The sequence below is a fragment of the Scyliorhinus torazame genome, chromosome 18 (genome assembly GCF_047496885.1).
Source record: "Scyliorhinus torazame isolate Kashiwa2021f chromosome 18, sScyTor2.1, whole genome shotgun sequence".
Classification (NCBI taxonomy): domain Eukaryota; kingdom Metazoa; phylum Chordata; class Chondrichthyes; order Carcharhiniformes; family Scyliorhinidae; genus Scyliorhinus; species Scyliorhinus torazame.
Window position 1 is genome coordinate 142,553,975 of NC_092724.1, and position 21,742 is coordinate 142,575,716.

The 21,742-nt window shown below is 45.8% G+C and overlaps 1 protein-coding gene across 4 annotated transcripts in view; it reads right to left on the reverse strand.

The window, feature by feature from the left end:
* The window catches only part of LOC140395582 (transmembrane channel-like protein 6), a 132,041-nt gene that overhangs the window by 90,509 nt on the left and 19,790 nt on the right, over window positions 1-21,742 (reverse strand). The window contains exon 1 of one of the 4 annotated variants that reach the window (XM_072483541.1): window positions 15,633-15,654. The exons of the other annotated variants lie outside the window; for them this stretch is intronic. The gene's annotated coding sequence lies outside the window, so the exon portion shown is untranslated. Of the gene's footprint in view, window positions 1-15,632; window positions 15,655-21,742 lie in introns of those variants that run through there. 4 annotated transcript variants of the gene reach the window in all.

The window sequence follows — 21,742 nt, forward strand, 5'->3', positions numbered from 1 at the left end:
ATTCCTTGTGGTTTAAGTGGGAATAAAGATAGCAATTAAGACTATTCACAGAATTTACAGTGCAGAAGGAGGCCATTCGGCCCATCGAGTCTGCACCGGCTCTTGGAAAGAGCACCCTACCCAAGGAACTGCTCCAATACAAATTATATTCTTTAAGGAGAACAAAACTGTACTGTACACCCAATGCGGTTGAAGGACCTGCACAGCTGCTGCAACACTTCCCTACTTTTATACTCTATTGCCCTCACAATAAATGGCAACATTTCATTTGCCTTCCAAATCACTTACTAAAACTGCATACTAACCTTTTGTGATTGAAATAGGAAGACCATGCCCAAAGTGTTATCATATGCATTTTGCACAGTTACTGCATGAAACTAAGTCCAGAACAAGTGCATCCTCCAAAATGTTGTCAATTATATATCAGTCTAATGTGATGTTCATGGTAGTGTACACTGTTTTAGCGTCATTTTCAATATAAAAGAAACCTAATTATGGGCTATGCATTGTAGATAATTCACCGGAGACAATATTACAAACTCTTCACCTGTTGCGCTACGCTAACCCTGTCACAAATGCACTTGAGAGAGAAATATTAACATTGAGGTCTCTCTCCCCAGATGCTGCCAAACCTGCTGAGTATTTCTGGCATTGTTATTATTTCAGATTTTTCAGTCCAAGTCTATTCAGAAGTTATTAAGCTGGTGTGTTTTTTTTGTTGTTGTTGTTACTGTATTGAATAGTATCGTTTAAGGGGTAATTGTAAGCTATTTTCTGGAATGATATTGAAGATTTTAATACTGCGTTAGTAATAAAGTTTGCCTTAATACACCATATCCCTATTTCATCATGTAATCACTCCTGGAGCAAGGTAGCCTTTCCTTACAGTCTTACAAAATTAAAATATTGGAATTTCTGTCCACTAACCTAGCCACTGTTACAGTTTGGTCTGGGACCATAGTACAATGCCTGATAAGGATGTAGGGCACAGTTCTGATAAAACAACATCCATCTAGGTTAAATCCAGAAAATCTATCACACGTACTGAGGAAATTGAATAAATGCTCCAAAATGACATTATTGAATGGAATTCTAGTGATTGGAGCTCCCCGTCAAATTGGTGCCGAAGCCAGGTGGAACACAAAGACTTTGTGTGGACTACAGGAGAATTAATACTCTCACCAAGGGGGACTCATTTCCTATTCCATGTTTAGAAGATTGGATCATAAGAACATAAGAACATGGAGAAGGAGTAGGCCATCTGGCCCCTCGAGCCTGCTCCACCATTCAATGAGATCATGGCTGATCTTTTGTGGACTCAGCTCCACTTTCCGGCCCGAACACCATAACCCTTAATCCCTTTATTCTTCAAAAAATCATCTATCTTCACCTTAAAAACATTTAATGAAGGAGCCTCTACTGCTTCACTGGGCAAGGAATTTCATAGATTCACAAACCTTTGGGTGAAGAAGTTCCTCCTAAACTCAGTCCTAAATCTACTTCCCCTTATTTTGAGGCTATGCCCCCTAGTTCTGCTTTCACCCGCCAGTGGAAACAACCTGCCCGCATCTATCCTATCTATTCCCTTCATAATCTTATATGTTTCTATAAGATCCCCCCTCATCCTTCTAAATTCCAACGAGTACAGTCCCAGTCTACTTAACCTCTCCTCGTAATCGAACACCTTCAGCTCTGGGATTAACCTAGTGAATCTGCTCTGCACACCCTCCAGTGCCAGTACGTTCTTTCTCAAGTAAGGAGACCAAAACTGAACACAATACTCCAGGTGTGGCCTCACTAACACCTTGTACAATTGCAGCATAACCTCCCTAGTCTTAAACTCCACCCCTCTGGCAATGAAGGACAAAATTCCATTTGCCTTCTTAATCACCTGTAAACCAACTTTTTGCGACTCATGCACTAGCACACCCAGGTCTCTCTGCACAGCAGCATGTTTTAATATTTTATCATTTAAATAATAATCCCTTTTGCTGTTACTTCTACCAAAATGGATAATCTCACATTTGTCAACATTGTATTCCATCTGCCAGACCCTAGCCCATTCACTTAGCCTATCCAAATCCCTCTGCAGACTTCCAGTATCCTCTGCACCTTTTGCTTTACCACTTATCTTAGTGTCGTTTGCAAACTTGGACACATTGCCCTTGGTCCCCAACTCCAAATCATCTATGTAAATTGTGAACAATTGTGGGCCCAACACTAATCCCCGAGGGGCACCACTAGTTACTGATTGGCAACCAGAGAAACACCCATTAATCCCCACTCTTTGCTTTCTATTAATTAACCATCGAAAGAGTTAGACAGTCTAAATTCATCATGAAGATAAACTTGCTAAAAGGCTATTGGCAAATAGCTTTAACCGAGAGGGCAAAGGAGATCTCCACATTTGTTATGCCAAAATGGACTTTATCAGTTTAAAGCTATGCCAGTCGGGATGAAGGACGCATATGCAACTTTTCAGAGATTCGCAAAGTTATCCAAGGTTGGAGTCACTGTGCAGTATAAATCGATGTTTTAGTGCCGGAGTTACAGGTTGCCCATGCCCGGGATCGGGCCCAGAAGTGCCCTGGCCTTATGAGGTGGGGTGAGGGGGGTGCTCGAGAACCCCCATCAACTAAATTGGCTGTTGGAGGGGTTCCAGAGTCGCGGAGGGTGTTGAGATGGGGGCGGCATTTAAAAATGGCAGTGTGATCACTTCCTGCACTGATGAGCTGGAAATTAAGACAAGAAACAAAAATCATGTCGCCGGGGTAGAGAACACCATTACAGACACTTTATCACATGTATAAAAGAGACTTTCGAGAACTTAGCGGGGGAAAAAATCTCTGGGGTACAACTTTGTCAACGTATGTTCCTAAATCTTTGCAATGGTTGATAAGGAAAACAGAAAGTAATGATTAAAATTAACAAGATTAGCAGGCATCCAGAGGAATAATGGGATACAACCCGAGTGGCAAGGAATTTGACAGAGATAGACAGCCGATTCCACAGGGTAGAAAATCAAAGACACTGAACAGAACAACCCCGACAACATCTCCTGCGCCCCTAGCCTCTGGACCTGCTGGAGTGTCGCTGACATCTCCCTCCAAATGTCACAGCCGCATCCTAATGTCTCCAATCAGCTCCGGGTAATCCTGCGCCACAGGCTCCCAGCAGAATTCCAAGTGCTTTCTCGCCTGGGGGTTCCTTCCTCCACCCGATATACATCACCAGCTGTGTGGTGCTCCAGATTGTGCCCCAGAAGCTTGTCCACCAATGTTTACCATCGAGGTGTGGGTATCTGCGCTGGTGGCGGGTGGGGGTGACAGCTGCGACGCATCGATCATGGCATCCTCGGAGCTCTCCTCGGAGGTGTTCCCCTGGGAGGCAGGAGAGGGGGCCACCTATGATGGGCTTTCGCCATTGGCTGGAGTACCTGTGGGAGAATGGACATGTGGTCAGTGGGATGGATGAGTCAGTCAGTATGGGTCAGTCAGGATGGCATTGGTGACCACACTGTCCTCAGCCAGACCAGTCACCTCCAGGGCTCGCTCCTTGAAGGTGGCAAGGATTTGTATATCTGGCACACCTCCGCTAGTCTGGGCCCTCTCCTGGCGATTGTGGGAGAGCTTCTCCTGTGGAGACACAGAGAGGGCATCATTAGCCGCACGTGTGGTTCGCAGCGGTGGTTGGGGGTGGGGGGGGGGGGGTTGAAGGAATTGTTGGGGGGGGGGGCTGAAGAGAGAGGGGGGGGGCTGAAGGAAGGGTTGGGAGGATAGAAAGGTCTCGGGGAGCTGTGGGAGGACGTTGGTGTCGACACCCATCCTGCTCTGGGTAGGTCGTTGATCTTCTTACGACACTGGAGGTCATTCCTCCTGTTCACAATTCCCGAGCTCACGGTCGTTGCCACCTTGTCCCAGGTGGCAGAGGCTGCCCTATGGCTCACCCTCCGGGATCCTCGGGGCGGGGGAAACAGGACATCCCTCCTGGCCTCCACCACATTTGAGGAGCCTCCCCAATACTGCTGCCCGAATCTTGGGGCCGGTCTTCTCGGTGCCATGGCTGCGAGCGGAGTGGGGCTGGCTGTGCAAATGCTGTTTAAGTGCTGCTTGACCTCGTTAGCGCGGGGGGGGGGGGGGGGGGTGCTGGCGAGCGGCAGTTTCCATTCGCTCCACACTCAGAAACCTTTCCAGAGAATCGCACGCACAGTTTAGTGCCTTCGTTGAACCAGGAAGGGACATTATCCCAGGCATGGTCACCTAAGTGGTGACTGTTAGCTGGATCTGACAGGTAGGGTTACCAAAATTGGATGTTGCTTGGAAAAAGAGGTGTCTCAGTCAGTTCAGGAAACGTGGGTATATTTTGGAAACAAGAGGTAACTTCAGATAAAATGGTGCATTTAATTATTAATATACTCAAGTGTCATAATGTATATTAGTCTTTCGTCATGTGTTTTTTGATTTTCTTTTAATAGTGAATATTCTTTATTAATTGTTTCCAGAGTGGCCTTTAGGTATATGCAGGTGCGGGACTTTGCAAAGAAGGTTCTATCGACTTTACCGGTGGTGCTGCCATCCTCAGTATTGGAGGAGGTATTGACAGTGATGGGGCTAGAGGATGTAGTTATCTCTGTATATCAATATACATGTTCAATATATGTAATGCTAGTACAGGCAATTGAACACTAGATGTCTCACTATCAGGACCTATATAAATAGCTTTCCCGCGCTTTCTGAAGGAGTGTGTATCAGAGAACAGACATAGGAAAGCTAGAGAGAGAAGAAGTTATTAGTTATCAAAGCATTGTATTGTATCATTTAATTAGTTATCTACTGCTCATTTCAACAGCTCGGCTGGTTCAAAAGAGTAATATATGTATTACACAAAGTAATACAACAGAGGAAGTGGTCATCTCAGCGATACGTGGGAAGATTTTGGAGAAGAAGAGGGTGTCATTGGAGGGGGTCAAGGCCAAGTGGGAGGAGGAATTGGGGATAGCGTTGGAGGGATTGTGGTGTGAGGTGCTGCAGAGGGTGAATGCCTCAACCTCATGTGCAAGGCTGGGGCTGATACAGCTAAAGGTGGTGCATGGGGGGTTTGAGGGGGTGGAGGACATTTGTGAACAGTGAGAGAGGGGTTCAGCCAATCATGTACGTTTGTTCTATTCCTGCCCACAGTTGGAGAGATATTGGAGGTCGTTTTTTTCGCACCATGTCCGTGAACTTGCATGTGGATTCGGAGCCCAGTCCCCTGGGGATTATATTAGGGGTGTCGGAGCTGTAGACGGGAGCAGGGGAAGATGTTTTAATCTTCACCTCGCTGGTTGCTCACAGGGGTAGAGGTCAGCTTCTCCGCCCTGTGCCTCTGTATGGCTGAGGGATTTAATAGGAGTTCCTGTATTTGGAGACTGTCAAGTGTATTTTGCGGGGTGCGAGCGAGGGGTTCACAAAATATGGGGTTTGTTTATACTATGGTTTGAAGCCGTCAGCTGCTGGGAAGGTGGGGAGGAGTGGGTCTTTTGTTGGATGTTATTGGGGTTTTGGGTGGGGTCTGAGGTTTTGTTTTGTTGGGTTGTACACTTAAAATGTTAGAAATCAAATCAATCACGTTACTCCAAACAAATATACACCACCAAGAACCAGCGTTTCAAGTTATCCTTCGGGATTTTGAGGCATTCTCACAGGTTAACAGGAGATGCAGATTGGGAGGAAATGTGAAATTAAGGTTGAATATCAACATGATCTTATTGAATGCCCTACTCCTTCCTGCTCCTATTTCTCATGCTCTTTATTCAAATTAATTCATGGGATGTGGGTGACAGTGATAAGACCAGCATTTATTATCCGCCCATACTTGTTTAACAGGCTGGTGGAGAGCCGCATTCTGGCATGGAACTGAATGGCTTGCTCTGCCAGGTGACAGAAGTTCAGAGTGAACCACATTGCCACAATCTATAATCTTTATTAGTGTCACAAGTAAACTTACATTAACACTGCAACAAAGTTACTGTGAAAATCTCCCAGTCGCCGCACTCTGGCGCCTGTTCGGATACACGGAGAGAGAATTCAGAATGTCCGATTCACCTAACAAGCACATCTTTTGGGATTTGTGGGAGGAAACCAGAGCACCCGGAGGAAACCCATGCAGACACGGGGAGAACGTGCAGACTCTGCACAGACAGTGACCCAAGCCGGGAATTGAACCAGGTGCCTGGAGCTATGAAACAACAGTGCTAACCACTGCGCTGCCATACCACCCACAGTCAGATTTGGAGTCAAAGATGGACCAGTTTGGGTGGGGTGGGGGGAGGGGGGCAGATTTCCTTCCCCAAAATGTACCATGTGTACACCGATTGGGTTTCTAACGTAATCCAATTTCTATTGCAGAATAATTTAGCCAATTGAATTTATGCTCCCAAGTGGCCATTGAACTCTCATCTCTGGATTACGAGTCCAACTATATAACTACCATGCTACAGGACAAGCGGGTGTTCTTATATCTGGTGGATAAAAGGAAGCTGGAAAATGGAAAAACAAGGTCAGGCGGTACGGTGGCACAGTGGTTAGCATTGCTGCCTCATGGCAGGGAGGGCGCAGGCTTGTTCATGGCCCCGGGTCACTGTCCATGTGGAGTTTGCACATTCTTCCTGTGTTTGTGTGGATCTCACCCCCACAACCCAAAATGATGTGCAGGGTAATGGATTGGCCACAGTAAATTGCCCCTTAATTGGAAAAAAAAGAATTGGGTACACTAAAAACAAATGTTTTAAATGCAAGGCACTCTGTAATCGTGCTCAAAGTTAATTACCTGTACATTCAGTAGCTGGGCAAGTACAGGTGGTTCAAGCAACAGAAATTCACACATTTTCGTATTTAAAAAGAATAATGAGGTTAACCGCAACTCACAAACTGAGGCCCTGAGAAAAGACACCCCATGTGAGAAGCTAAAATAAAAATGTGTTTCCTATTTAGTAATTTTGTGGAGGCTTGCCAAGACCTCAAGCATGTGATTTCTTTTTTCTTTTTAAAAAAAAATATTTTATTGAAAATATTTGGTCAACCATCACAGTACATTGTGTATCCTTTACACAATAATATAACAATATAAATAACAATGACCTGCTTTATAAACAAAGAATAAATAATATCTAACAAAAACGAAAACTAAAACTAAATGGCAACTGCCTTGTCTCAGATAAACACTCTCCAAAAATATGATTTAACAGTCCAATATACAATTATTTATAGCAACGACCCATACATATTATACAGTATATATTAACAACCCTGAGAGTCCTTCTGGTTCCTCCGCGCCCCCCCGCCCCCCCCCCCCCCCCTGGGCTGCTGCTGCTGCCTTCTTCTTTTCCATTCCCTCTATCTTTCTGTGAGGTATTCGACGAACGGTTGCCACCGCCTGGTGAACCCTTGAGCCGATCCCCTTAGGACGAACTTAATCTGTTCCAGCTTTATAAACCCTGCCATGTCATTTATCCAGGTCTCCACCCCCGGGGGCTAGGCTTCCTTCCACATCAACAGTATCCTGCGCCAGGCTACTAGGGACGCAAAGGCCAAAACATCGGCCTCTCTCGCATCCTGCACTCCCGGCTCTTGTGCAACCCCAAATATAGCCAACCCCCAGCTTGGTTCGACCTGGACCCCCACTACTTTCGAAAGCACCTTTGTCACCCCCACCCAGAACCCCTGTAGTGCCGGACATGACCAGAACATGTGGGTGTGGTTCGCTGGGCTTCTCGAGCATCTCGCACACCTATCCTCTACCCCAAAAAATTTACTGAGCCGTGCTCCAGTCATATGCGCCCTGTGTAATACCTTAAATTGAATCAGGCTTAGCCTGGCACACGAGGACGATGAGTTTGCCCTACTTAGGGCATCCGCCCACAGCCCCTCCTCAATCTCCTCCCCCAGCTCTTCTTCCCATTTCCCTTTCAGCTCATCTACCATAATCTCCCCCTCGTCCCTCATTTCCCTATATATATATATATATATATATATATATATCTGACACCTTACCGTCCCCCACCCATGTCTTTGAGATCACTCTGTCCTGCACCTCATGCGTCGGGAGCTGCGGGAATTCCCTCACCTGTTGCCTCGCAAAAGCCCTCAGTTGCATATACCGGAATGCATTCCCTTGGGGCAACCCATATTTCTCAGTCAGCGCTCCCAGACTTGCAAACTTCCCATCCACAAACAGATCTTTCAGTTGCGTTACTCCTGCTCTTTGCCATATTCCAAATCCCCCATCCATTCTCCCCGAGGCAAACCTATGGTTATTTCTTATCGGGGACCCCACCAAGGCTCCCGTCTTTCCCCTATGCCGTCTCCACTGTCCCCAAATTTTCAAAGTCGCCACCACCACCGGGCTTGTGGTGTATTTCTTCGGTGAGAACGGCAATGGGGCCGTCACCATAGCTTGTAGGCTAGTCCCCCTACAGGACGCCCTCTCCAATCTCTTCCACGCCGCTCCCTCCTCTTCTCCCATCCACTTACTCACCATTGAGATATTGGCGGCCCAGTAGTACTCACTTAGGCTCGGTAGTGCCAGCCCCCCACTATCCCTACTACGCTGTAAGAATCCCTTCCTCACTCTCGGGGTCTTCCCGGCCCACACAAAACTCATGATACTCTTTTCGATCCTTTTGAAAAAAGCCTTCGTGATCACCACCGGGAGGCACTGAAACACAGAGGAATCTCGGGAGGACTACCATCTTAACCGCCTGCACCCTCCCTGCCAGTGACAGGGATACCATGTCCCATCTCTTGAAGTCCTCCTCCATTTGTTCCACCAATCGCGTTAAATTTAACCTATGCAATGTACCCCAAGTCTTGGCTATCTGGATCCCCAAGTAACAAAAGTCCCTTGTTACCTTCCTCAGCGGAAAGTCCTCTATTTCTCTGCTCTGCTCCCCTGGATGCGCCACAAACAACTCACTTTTCCCCATGTTCAGTTTATATCCTGAGAATTCTCCAAACTCCCGAAGTGTCCGCATTATCTCTGGCATCCCCTCCGCCGGGTCCGCTACATATAACAACAAATCATCCGCATACAGAGATACCCGGTGTTCTTCTCCTCCTCGAAGTACTCCCCTCCACTTCTTGGAACCCCTCAATGCTATTGCCAGGGGCTCAATCGCCAGTGCAAACAATAATGGGGACAGAGGGCATCCCTGCCTTGTCCCTCTATGGAGCCGAAAGTATGCAGATCCCCGTCCATTCGTGACCACACTCGCCACTGGGGGCCTATACAACAGCTGCACCCATCCAACATACTCATCTCCAAAACCAAATCTCCTCAGCACCTCCCACAGATAATCCCACTCCACTCTATCAAATGCTTTCTCGGTATCCATCGCCACCACTATCTCCGCTTCCCCCTTTGGTGGGGGCATCATCATTACCCCTAGCAGCCTCCGCATATTCGTATTCAGCTGTCTCCCCTTCACAAACCCAGTTTGGTCCTCGTGGACCACCCCGGGGACACAATCCTCTATCCTCATTGCCATTACCTTGGCCAGAATCTTAGCGTCTACATTTAGGAGGGAAATAGGTCTATCGGACCCACATTGCAGCGGGTCCTTTTCCTTCTTTACGAGAAGCGATATCGTTGCCTCAGACATAGTCGGGGGCAGCTGTCCCCTTTCCTTTGCCTCATTAAAGATCCTCATCAGTAGCGGGGCGAGCAAGTCCACATATTTCCTGTGAAATTCAACTGGGAATCCATCCGGTCCCGGAGCCTTCCCCGCCTGCATGCTCCTAATTCCTTTCACTACTTCCTCTATTTCAATCTGTGCTCCCAGTCCCACCCTTTCCTGCTCCTCCACCTTGGGAAATTCCAGCCGGTCCAGAAAGCCCATCATTCTCTCCCTCCCATCCGGGGGTTCAGCCTCGTATAATTTTTTATAAAATGCCTTGAACACTCCATTCACTCTCTCCGCTCCCCGCTCCATCTCTCCTTCTTCATCCCTCACTCCCCCTATTTCTCTCGCTGCTCCCCTTTTCCTCAATTGGTGGGCGAGCAACCTGCTCGCCTTCTCCCCATATTCGTACTGTACACCCTGTGCCTTCCTCCATTGTGCCTCTGCAGTACCCGTTGTCAGCAAGTCAAATTCTACATGTAGCCTTTGCCTTTCCTTGTACAGTCCCTCCTCCGGTGCCTCCGCATATTGCCTGTCCACCCTCAGAAGTTCTTGCAGCAACCGCTCCCGTTCCCTACTCTCCTGCTTTCCTTTATGTGCCCTTATTGATATCAGCTCCCCTCTAACCACTGCCTTCAACGCCTCCCAGACCACTCCCACCTGGACCTCCCCATTATCATTGAGTTCCAAGTACTTTTCAATGCACCCCCTCACCCTTAGACACACCCCCTCATCTGCCATTAGTCCCATGTCCATTCTCCAGGGTGGGCGCCCTTCTGTTTCCTCCCCTATCTCCAAGTCCACCCAATGTGGAGCGTGATCCGAAATGGCTATAGCCGTATACTCCGTTCCCCTCACCTTCGGGATCAACGCCCTTCCCAAAACAAAAAAGTCTATTCGCGAATAGACTTTGTGGACATAGGAGAAAAACGAAAACTCCTTACTCCTAGGTCTGCTAAATCTCCACGGGTCTACTCCTCCCATCTGCTCCATAAAATCTTTAAGCACCTTGGCTGCTGCCGGCCTCCTTCCAGTCCTGGACCTCGACCTGTCCAGCCCTGGTTCCAACACCGTATTGAAATCTCCCCCCATTACCAACTTTCCCACCTCTAGGTCCGGGATGCGTCCTAGCATACGCCTCATAAAATTGGCATCATCCCAGTTCGGGGCATATACGTTTACCAAAACCACCGGCTCCCCCTGTAGTTTGCCACTCACCATCACGTATCTGCCCCCGCTATCCACCACTATAGTCTTTGCCTCAAACATTACCCGCTTCCCCACTAATATAGCCACCCCCCTGTTTTTCGCATCTAGCCCCGAATGGAACACCTGCCCCACCCAACCTTTGCGTAGTCTCACCTGGTCTATCAGTTTCAAGTGCGTTTCCTGTAACATAACCACGTCTGCCTTAAGTTTCTTAAGGTGTGAGAGTACCTGTGCCCTCTTTATCGGCCCGTTCAGCCTGCTCACGTTCCACGTGATCAGCCGGGTTGGGGGGCGTTTTACCCCCCCCCCCCCTTGTCGATTAGCCATCCCCTTTTTCCAGCTCCTCACCCGGTTCCCACGCAGCTGTGTCCCCCCCAGGTGGTGCCCCCCCGCCCATCCCACCCGATGCCAGCTCCCCCCTCTCCCCAGCAGCAGCAGCCCAATAATTCCCCCCTCCCACCCCCCCCCCCCCCGCTAGATCCCCCACTAGCGTAGTTACACCCCCCATGTTGCTCCCAGAAGTCAGCAAACTCTGGCCGACCTCGGCTTCCCCCCGTGACCTCGGCTCGCACCGTGCGACGCCCCCTCCTTCCTGCTTCCCTATTCCCGCCATGATTATCATAGCGCGGGAACCGAGCCCGTGCTTCCCCCTTGGCCCCACCCCAATGGCCAACGCCCCATCTCCTCCACCTCCTTTCCTCCCCCCACCACCTCCTGTGGAAGAGAGAAAAGTTACCACATCGCAGGATTAATAACATAAAACTCCTCTTTCCCCCCTTTTTACCCCCCTCTTCGCCCCCCATACTCGCCCCACCACTTTGTTTCAAACGTTCTTTTTTAAATAACCCGCTCATTCCAATTTTTCTTCCACGATAAAAGTCCACGCCTCATCCGCCGTCTCAAAGTAGTGGTGCCTCCCTTGATATGTGACCCACAGTCTTGCCGGTTGCAGCATTCCGAATTTTATCTTCTTTTTGTGAAGCGCCGCCTTGGCCCGATTAAAGCTCGCCCTCCTTCTCGCCACCTCCGCACCCTAGTCTTGGTATACGCGGATCACCGCATTCTCCCACTTACTGCTCCGAGTTTTCTTTGCCCATCTAAGGACCATCTCTCTATCCTTAAAACGGAGGAATCTCACCACTATGGCTCTAGGAATTTCTCCTGCTCTCGGTCCTCGCGCCATCACTCGGTATGCTCCCTCCACCTCCAGCGGACCCGCCGGGGCCTCCACTCCCATTAACGAGTGCAGCATCGTGCTCACATATGCCCCGACGTCCGCTCCCTCCGCACCTTCAGGAAGACCAAGAATCCTTAGGTTGTTCCTCCTCGCGTTGTTCTCCAGCGCCTCCAGCCTTTCCACACATCGTTTATGGTGTGCCTCGTGCATCTCCGTCTTCACCACCAGGCCCTGTATGTCGTCCTCATTCTCGGCAGCCTTTGCCTTCACAACCCGAAGCTCCCGCTCCTGGGTCTTTTGCTCCTCCTTTAGCCCTTCGATCCCCTGTAATATCGGGGCCAACAGCTCCTTCTTCATTTCCTTTTTGAGTTCTTCCACGCAGCATTTCAAAAACTCGTGTTGTTCAGGGCCCCATATTAAACTGCCACCTTCCGACGCCATCTTGGTTTTTGCTTGCCTTCCTTGCCGCTGCTCTAAAGGATCCACCGCAATCCGGCCACCTTCCTCTCCTTTTTTCATCCGTATCCAGGGGGGATTCCCTTCTGGTTCACCGCACAGTACTTTTAGCCGTTAAAATTGCCGTTGGGGCTCTTATTAAGAGCCCAAAAGTCCGTTCCACCGGGAGCTGCCGAAACGTGCGACTCAGCTGGTCATCGCCGCACCCGGAAGTCAAGCATGTGATTTCTACTTATCTATATTTTCTTTTGTCTTAAGGGAACATTGTCTTCATGGGACTTTGAACCTTTCCCACATCTTAGCAACATAAGCCAGGCAAAGCATGTGCTTTTCTGTGTTTCCAGCTGGATTTTCCTGGAACAGGTTGCCAGTCTGTCCCCAGAGGATATGGCTCGAGGAGTTCCACTCTGCATCAATCGTGGCTGACCAGAAGACTCTCCCACTCTTAATAGGAAGGATTCACAGATTTACAATCAACCTGTTGTGCCACGTTATGAACGCGCCTTCCATGGCCATCACGTCTTGAAGTGAGACTCGAACCCAGAACTTCTAGCTCAGAGATAGGGTAGAGCCCCAAGTCCGCTCTGTCACCATAGCAAAGCATTTAATAACTTTGATGCAGAGTGACAGGCATGATGGAATTGCAGCCGCTGCAATTCCCCCACATGTATATTCTCCTTTGGTATAAAGAAAGCACAGAGGAAAACTGCACTGAGAATTCTCATGACTCTGTGTACCAGTTGTCACAGTTAATCAGTAATTTCTGCTCCTTATTAATCCAAATTGCACCATTAAATAAAACTTGCATTTCAAATGCAGAAGGAAACATTTTTTTAAGATCATAGGCTTCTGTTGTTGCCCAACATGCCTATAATTCCTGAATATTGTTTATTTCATTAAGGTGAGATCGGCACAATATGAGGCATATTTAGTTTTCTAATTTTAACACCTCTTCTTGTAAAAAGTCAAGATGGAGCATAGAACAAATAATACTTTCCCCCAAAACTCCTAATAATATGCCTCAATGCCACCCAAACATACATTCCTGGGCAACTTCCAAGTTCTAAACCAGTCCTTTAGATTGCTGTATCAGTGGCAGTAATGACAATGTTTCTGACCTCGTCCCAAACATGCATGGAATCAGGATGAGTCTGCCCAGGAGATGTTTTATTTGGAGTCCTGGATCAAAGTCCTCTTTATGATTTGTGTTCCCAGGATGTGATCGTTGCTGGCAAGGCCAGCATCTATCATCCGTCCATGATTACTCTTGAGAAGGTTGAGTTGCTGCACAGAGTGACTAATTGAGCCTCTTGAACAAACTACGGCAGTTACCCGGATTGATGACCAACTTGCTACAGTGGGTCATCCATGATTGGATCTTTACTGAGATACAGCAAACAATAGCAGAAAAGTGGCCAATAATCCCTAGTGCACAGAAAGAGTATTTGTTTTTTTTAAATGTGAATCTTCGCATCCACACACTGTTTTTCCCTTTGGGGAATAGTGGAGGAAGTGGTGGAAGGATTCACAAGCTGATTATCAGCCCCGTTGAACAGCATTATGAACGTTCTTTCAGTAGCCAACAAGTTCTCACGTTGGACTTGAACCCGGAGCTTCTGGCCCAGTGGTAGGGATACTACCACTGGCCCACAAGGCCTTGTGGAGTAGGCATAAACATATGGAATGAGTGAAACCCAGCTAAAGGAAGTCACTGAGACAGGAGGAGGAACTGGCACAGAATCTGTGTGGGTGGATCTTGATGGAAGAAAATCAAAATGTTCTAGGTTATCAAATCAAACCGAGGTGAATGTAACTGCTGTAAAGGAGGTCACAAAAAGTGATCTGGGTTTGAGTTTTGTCAAATTACATTGTTTTTTTTTAGATATAATTAGAGTACCCAATTCATTTGTTTTTCCAATTAAGGGGCAATTTAGCATGGCCAATCCACCTACCCTGCACATCTTTGGGTTGTGAGGACAAAACCCACGTAAACACGGGGAGAATGAGCAAACTCCACACGGACAGTGACCCAGAGCCGTGATCGAACCTGGGACCTCGGTGCCGTGAGGCAGCAGTGCTAACCACTGTGCCACCGTGCTGCCCAAAATTACATCGTTAATTACATCAGAATGGTTAAGAGAAACAGGTGAGGTGTATTAATTGTCTTTGAGCACATATAAATAAGGGACAATCACCCCCTCGACAGTAAAGATATTTTGTTTTAGTTATCGTGTCCCACCAAGGGCTATCAGCCCCTCTTAAATTTATTTATTGATCGATTATTTGTTTAATTGAAAGTGCATAAATAGGGGATATGCTCCTTTAAGGGATTGTCACCCTTGCTAATAGTTTATTAGTTATTTACTTGTTCATTGAAAGAGCATATAACTAGGAGATAGCAGGTGGAAGTGGAGCTGAGAGACTGCACAAATCAGTTACATTCTCTCAAGAAAGAAAAGCTCTTATGACTTGGTTTCTTCTTCACCAGCCAGCTTGGATCCTATTGACAACCTGTGCCAAAGTCTCAGTTGCAAAGGAACCCAACCTACAGAAAAACACACCGTGGCAACAACTCTCCCTCTGATAATGAATGACTAGAAATTGGCACACAGTCAGTCACACCTCTTGAGTAATTTGAAAGGAAATGGTTGTTATCACTTTCCCAGTTATAATACTTAACCTTTGAATACTTGGAAACAAGCTCAAGAACCAAAATCACTTAACTTATTTATAATTTAATCCAAAAAGTCTGTGTTAATCCAAGTATTCACTTCAGTAACCATTAGCTGGTAGGAGGAAACGGATTTAAAAAAAATATATATATAATTTCCCAACTTTCCTTGGTCTCAAGTGGGAAGAAGAAATCTTTCCCTCCCCCACTGCCTCAGATGACCGTATTCAAGATCTGTCTCAAAGCTTGGAAATAAAACAAATAGATTATGCTGTTCCAGTTTTGAGAATCTTGGATTGGTTTGCTGCTGCGAAAAGTATCAAAATGAGTGACAAAAAGTTCTATTTCATATCTCATCTTTGTATCTTTTTTCACACCATTCTTGTTACTCCAGTTATTCTGGCTAGGATTCTAAACGCAGTTACAAAAGAAGTGTAAACATTTTAAAGTCTAAAAGTACTCACAATTTTTTTGAAGATTACCGAGGAATTGTTCAGAAAACTTGTACCTACACATCCACTTTAACAAGCTAACACTCTGACAAATACAGGAAGCACACTCCTGATGCTGTGCAACACCGTGGCAACAACTTCCCCTCTGATAATGAATGACTAGAAACTGACACACAGCCAGTCACACCTTTTAAGTAATTCGAAAGGAAATAGTGTTATCACTTTCCCAGTTATAATACTTAACATTTGAATACTTAGGAACAAGCTGAAGAACCAAAATCACTTATTTATAGTTTAATCCAAAAAGTCTGTGACAACAAGGAATAGTTGAAGCAAATAGTGTGGATGCAGTTAAAGGGGAGATAGATAAGCACATGAGCGGAAAAGGAATAGAAAAATACATTGATGGGGGCAGAGGTGTGGAAAGGGGAGGCTGGCATGGAGCACAAACATCGGAATGGATTTAGTCCAAGTGACTTGATTCTGGCTGCCAAAATGCTTTGTACCTGGAACTGCAATGCTTTGGCATTGCCAATGCCCATTTCGTAAAGATACAATACATGTGCAAAACTCTGTGGTGATTCATGTTGGACAGGGTTTGACTAGCTGCACTGCGCACCTACAGTCAACTGGTTCCAAATTTGCAGTGTAGCAAGCCCCACTTTCCTGGTACATTTCCTCATCATGTGTCACTGTGGCATGCACGACTTAACATTTCCTCCAATTTATTTTCCAATCCTTACTTACACAAGTACATCTCCCATTCCAGATACCAATAAACCATTCTCCCGAGTTTCTTAAACTGTTATGAAATGTAACGTTGTAATTTCTGAACATAAACTACGGACGGGATTAGCCACACACCTCTGCAGTCTGTTTTGTGGAGCCAGTCGTCATTGGCCGAATCTTCTAAGGTGGACAACTTCTGATCCCACTGCTGTCAACAGGGGTTTCTGTTCTCTGCAACCCCCCCACCCCCGGCACCAGGAAACCTGCAACGGGGGTCCACCACCGACGGGACCACAATATCCCGCAGGCAAGAATGGACAGAAAATCCAGGCCTATGTTTTTCAGATAAACTATTTCTCCAAATTGGGAATCCGATGGTTTAATCAAATGCTATTTAATTTGAAGCTAGCAGGACACCTGATTGAATTAGCAAGCCAGAGGCCTGGACTAATATTCCAGGCAATGTGAGCTCAAATCCCACCGTGGCAGTTTGAGGATTGGAATTTAATCAAAAAATACCCAAAGAAACCGCTCGGTTGTTGGGGAAACGTACCAAGAAATTGGAATTGTAGCCTTACTAAAAGCACTGCTTATTGAGGAATTTAAACTAAAAGAAATACATGATGCACCAAAACCGTCTCAATTGTTTTTATGGCTGAGGACCTATTTGTCTATCTCCACCCCTCCTCCTCCAACTCTCAAGAAGAATGTGAAGATCCAATATTTGATTCCCGGCTAGTGCAAAGTTGCTATATCTCAAATAATGCAACAACAGTGCGACCATCATGGTCAACAAAGAACAAATCAGCATTCTCTCGCACAATTGCTATCCAGTGTAGAAACATGGGTATTATTAGGGCAGATCAGAATTAGCCAACACTCACTAGTTTGTTAGATACTAATTTAGCAGCTGGTTTCACATCTCTCTCAAATGCTGCTGATAATTATCGCCCATCTTAGATTGTTGCGCAAGGGAAAAACTACCCCCATTGTGTCAACCTTTTTTGAGGCCCTGTAAGGACAACTTCAAAATCTGGAAGTATTGCAAACTGTGAGAAGGACAGTGTAGAACTAGTAAAGGATACAGAGAAGTGGACATTTTGGTGGCAGAATAAGTTCAATGTGAAGTTTCAGATGATTCATTTTGGTAGGAAGAACATGGAGCAACAATATAAAATAAGGGGAAAAATTCTTAAGCGAGTTCAAGAGCAAAGGGACCTGGGTGCATATGTGCATAGATCATTAAAAAGGTGGCAGGATAGGTGGAGAGAGAGCGGTTAATAAAGGAAATAGTATTCTGGGCTTTATTAATAGGGACATGGAGTATAAGGTTATACTGAACCTATACAAGACACTAGTCCTCAGCTGGAATACTGTGTAGAGTTCTGGGTGCCACACATTGGAAAATGTGAACACATTGGAGAGAGTGCAGAAAAGGTTTACAAGGATGGTTCAAGGGATCAGAAACTTCAGTTATGAGGATTAATGGAAAGGTTGGAATGTTCTCCTTGGAGAGAAGGTGGTATGAGGTGATTTGATGGAGATGTTCAAAATCATGAGGGGGCTGGAATGAGTAGAGGGGGAGAAACTGTTCCCACTAATAGAGGCATAGACTATTTTCTAAATGGGGAAAGACTTCAGAAATCTGAAGCACAAAGGGACTTTAGGAGTCCTAGTTCAGGATTCGCTTAAGGTTAACATGCAGGTTCAGTTGGCAGTTAGGAAGGTAAATGCAATTTTAGCATTCATGTTGAGAGGGCTGGAATACAAGAGCAGGGATCAGGATGTATAAGGCTCTGGTCAGACCCCATTTGGAATATTGTGAGCAGTTTTGGGCCCTGTATCTGAGGAAGGATGTGCTGACCTTGAAGGGGATCCAGAGAAGGTTCACAAGAATGATCCCCAGAATGAAGGGCTTTTCATAGGAGGAACGATTGAGGACTTGATTAATATGAGGATCAGGGTTTATGGGAGAATGGGGATGAGAAACATATCAGCCATGATCAGTATTGTGTGGTAACTATTAACTGGATTTGACCTGTAGAGTTACTAACATTGGATGTTGCTTGGGAAAAGGGGCGTCTCAGTGATTTCTGGAATGTGGGTACATTTTGGGAACAAGAGGTAACCTCATAACATGGCGTGTTTAATTATTATTATACTCACATGGCGTGTTTAGTTATTATTATACTCGTGTCATAATATATATTAATTTGTTATATATTTTATTTATTAATTGATTACATATGCAATGGTCTGGTTCCTCACTGGGTTGTGCATTGTTCCTCACATTATTCCAAACAAAAATACACCACTTGAAACAGTGTTTCAAGTTATCTTTGGGGTTTGGGATACTCACAGATAAAGCAAGTGATGCTAGAAAAAACCTTTGCCCACGACGCGTGCTTCGGGTCTGGAATGCTGCACCTGAAAAGTGTGGTGGAGGCAGGTACAATTGGGAATTCAAGAGGGCATTAGATGGATTATCTGATCAGAAACATTGTGCAGGGGTGTGGGGGAAAGGCAAGGGAATGGCACTAAGTCAAAATGCTTATTTGGAGAGCGAGTGCAGACACGATGGGCCGAATGGCCTCCTTCTGTGCTGTAACTAGCATTTATATAGAATCACAATTGTTATGAGGCCCACACATGAAGAAAGGTGCTGCAGAGGTATTGTGTTCACTCCAGTCTGTGCAGTGCAGATGCCTGACGCATTGCACCCGAATCAAAGACTGTGTCTTTAGGGATGATGGAAAGGCAAATTGGGAACTAGTTACCATCCTGAGTAACGAGTAACTTTAACTCCTCCAAATTTCTCAACAGTTGCCCCACAACACCAAAATTTCCCACACCAGCAAAACCTCATTTCTAGAAGACATGCTTCCAGCCGTTGTGTGGATTGCAGGCTGTAGAATTACAATATGCCTCAGCATGCCCAAATTTAAAATTACAAAATCAGAACGCAGAGTGAAAATGACAGCTTTTTATACAAACTGAATCAACCAGAGTTTTTACATCGATTTGGGAAATTGTACTCTGCCAATTACATTTATTTTCTGATTAAAGTGATCAGCGCAATTAATTGCAGCCTTTTCTAAAATTAATTCAAAAGATGTGCGCGTGGCTGGCAAGATCAACAGTTACCCATCCCCAATTGCCTTTGAGTAGGTCGCCGTGAGCCAATCTTATAGGACATTAGAGTATCAAATTGAAGGAAAAAACATACAAAGTAGCAAAGATCAGTGGGAGACTAGAGGACTGGGAAATCTTTAGGGGGCAACAGAAAGCTACTAAAAAAGCTATAAAGAAGAGTAAGATAGATTATGAGAGTAAACTTGCTCAGAATATAAAAACAGATCGTAAAAGTTTCTACAAATACATAAAACAAAAGAGTGGCTAAGGTAAATATTGGTCCTTTAGAGGATGAGAAGGGAGATTTAATAATGGGAGATGAGGAAATGGCTGAGGAACTGAACAGGTTTTTTGGGTCGGTCTTCACAGTGGAAGACACAAATAAAATGCCAGTGATTGATGGAAATGAGGCTATGACAGGTGAGGACCTTGAGAGGATTGATATCACCAAGGAGGTAGTGATGGGCAAGCTAATGGGGCTAAAGGTAGACAAGTCTCCTGGCCCTGATGGAATGCATCCCAGAGTGCTAAAAGAGATGGCTAGGGAAATTGCAAATGCACTAGTGATAATTTACCAAAATTCACTAGACTCTGGGGTGGTCCCGGTGGATTGGAAATTAGCAAACGTGACACCACTGTTTAAAAAAGGAGGTAGGCAGAAAGTGGGTAATTATAGGCCAGTGAGCTTAACTTCGGTAGTAGGGAAGATGCTGGAATCTATCATCAAGGAAGAAATAGCGAGGCATCTGGATGGAAATTGTCCCATTGGACAGACGCAGCATGGGTTCATAAAGGGCAGGTCGTGCCTAACTAATTTAGTGGAATTTTGTGAGGACATTAACAGTGCGGTAGATAACGGGGAGCCAATGGATGTGGTATATCTGGATTTCCAGAAAGCCTTTGACAAGGTGCCACACAAAAGGTTGTTGCATAAGATAAAGATGCATGGCATTAAGGGGAAAGTAGGAGCATGGATAGAGGATTGGTTAATTAATAGAAAGCAAAGAGTGGAGATTAATGGGTGTTTCTCTGGTTGGCAATCAGTAGCTAGTGGTGTCCCTCAGGGATCAGTGTTGGGCCCACAACTGTTCACAATTTACATAGATGATTTGGAGTTGGGGACCAAGGGCAATGTGTCCAAGTTTGCAGACGACACCAAGATAAGTGGTAAAGCAAAAAGTGCAGAGGATACTGGAAGTCTGCAGAGGGATTTGGACAGGCTAAGTGAATGGGCTAGGGTCTGGCAGATGGAATACAATGTTGACAAATGTGAGATTATCCATTTTGGTAAGAATAACGGCAAAAGGGATTATTATTTAAATGATAAAAAATTTAAAAATGCTGCTGTGCAGAGAGATGTGTGTGTGCTAGTGCATGAGTCGCAGAAAGTTGGCTTTCAGGTGCAACAGGTGATTAAGAAGGCAAATGGAATTTTGTCCTTCATTGCTAGAGGGATGGAGTTTAAGACTAGGGAGGTTATGCTGCAATTGTATAAGGTGTTAGTGAGGCCACACCTGGAGTATTGTGTTCAGTTTTGGTCTCCTTACTTGAGAAAGGACGTACTGGCACTGGAGGGTGTGCAGAGGAGATTCACTAGGTTAATCCCAGAGCTGAAGGGGTTGGATTACGAGGAGAGGTTGAGTAGACTGGGACTGTACTCGTTGGAATTTAGAAGGATGAGGGGGGATCTTATAGAAACATATAAGATTATGAAGGGAATAAATAGGATAGATGCGGGCAGGTTGTTTCCACTGGCGGGTGAAAGCAGAACTAGGGGGCATAGCCTCAAAATAAGGGGAAGTAGATTTAGGACTGAGTTTAGGAGGAACTTCTTCATCCAACGGGTTGTGAATCTATGGAATTCCTTGCCCAGTGAAGCAGTAGAGGCTCCTTCATTAAATGTTTTTAAGATAAAGATAGATAGTTTTTTGAAGAATAAAGGGATTAAGGGTTATGGTGTTCGGGCCGGAAAGTGGAGCTGAGTCCACAAAAGATCAGCCATGATCTCATTGAATGGCAGAGCAGGCTCGAGGGGCCAGATGGCCTACTCCTGCTCCTAGTTCTTATGTTCTTATTACGTGGAGAGTTCCAGGGTTGAGACCAAGCAGGTATGAAGCAATGACGATAAGAGCTCTCCAGGTCTGAATGGTGTCATGTGAGCATACCTTTAAGAAATGGGTGTTTATAAATGGGTGTGTATACAAATATCTGTCGTGAGAGTACCTTTAAGAAATGGGTGTTTACTACTATAGTGATGTCAG